We start from the raw sequence: 1,159 nt of genomic DNA, 5'->3' as shown, positions 1-1,159 counted from the left end.
TAGATAGATAGATAGATAGATAGATAGATAGATAGATAGATAGATAGGATGGATGGATGGATGGATGGATGGATGGATGGATGGATGGATAGATGGATGGATGGATAAATAGATGGATAGATAGGCAGACATGTACACAAAGGTAGGAGAGACAAAGAGAGTGACACATTAAGAGAGGCAGAGACAGAAACAGATGGACCAAAAGAGATGAAGAGAGACAACCAAACGTACATACACAAAGGTGAGAAAAACACAAAGAAATATGAAGACAGAGTTAGAGACAGACAGACAGACAGACAGACAGACAGACACACACACACACACAGAGGCAGAGACCAAGAGGGATATGTAGAGGCAAGAGAGATGAAGAGACAGTCAGACATCCACACAAAGATGAGAAAGAGACAGAGACAGAGACAGTGAGAGACAGGTAATGGCACAAAGTTTTGGAGAAAGAGATGGTGAGTGAGAGGAACAGAGAAAGGAAATCAAATAGACACAAAGGCATAGGACACAGACAGAGATAGAAGATAGAAGATTGCTCAGGCTGGGTCCTGAGAGAAGCCTGTTACAGGGAGGGACTGAAGGTGAGGAGTTCCTATCTTTTAGTGTTGAGACTGGGGGGGGGGAGGAGCAGAGGGGGGGGGGGGAGGGGAGAGGACCCAGGGTGGCAGCCAGGCTTCTGCTAGGAGCTCAGAGCCCAGCAGGTGCAACCCTAGCATTACTAATCTAACCTATTGTCTTCATTCCCTCTCACCACCCTCAGGCAGGAAGGGATGTACAGGAAGGCACTAGTCTAAAGGACTCTGACCTTCCCAGAGAGGAGAAGGAGGTTCCCCCTCTCCCTCCCACCTTTCCCTTTTCTCCTCTCCCCTTCTTTCTTTTCTTCTTCTCCTCCTTTCTCTCTCCCTCTCCCTCTCTCTCTTCATTCTTCCTCTCTCTCTCCTCTGCAATCTCCTTCTTCTAGGGCTTTAGGCAGAAGAAGGACCAAGAGAAAAACCTCTGGTGGAATGAAACTTCCCAATGGCCTTCAATGGGGAAAAATAGAGGGGAGAGAAAAACCTATGAGAGGCCAGTCTGAGAGAGACCAATGGTAGGAGGATGGAAACTGGGCTCCCTCCCAGCCCTGGCATTCCATGTTCTTAGCTCCCTCCCAGCC

The 1,159-nt window shown here is 48.1% G+C and overlaps 1 protein-coding gene across 1 annotated transcript in view; it reads right to left on the bottom strand.

The window, feature by feature from the left end:
• The window catches only part of CACNA1I (calcium voltage-gated channel subunit alpha1 I), a 151,904-nt gene that overhangs the window by 79,366 nt on the left and 71,379 nt on the right, over positions 1-1,159 (bottom strand). The window lies entirely within an intron of this gene.

This window comes from Petaurus breviceps, unplaced genomic scaffold (genome assembly GCF_028583685.1).
Source record: "Petaurus breviceps papuanus isolate PSGF00001 unplaced genomic scaffold, PetGlider_PUasm1.0 558, whole genome shotgun sequence".
Classification (NCBI taxonomy): Eukaryota; Metazoa; Chordata; class Mammalia; order Diprotodontia; family Petauridae; genus Petaurus; species Petaurus breviceps.
The sequence above is the reverse complement of the archived record's forward strand: the minus strand, read 5'-3'. Positions and strand labels throughout refer to the sequence as shown.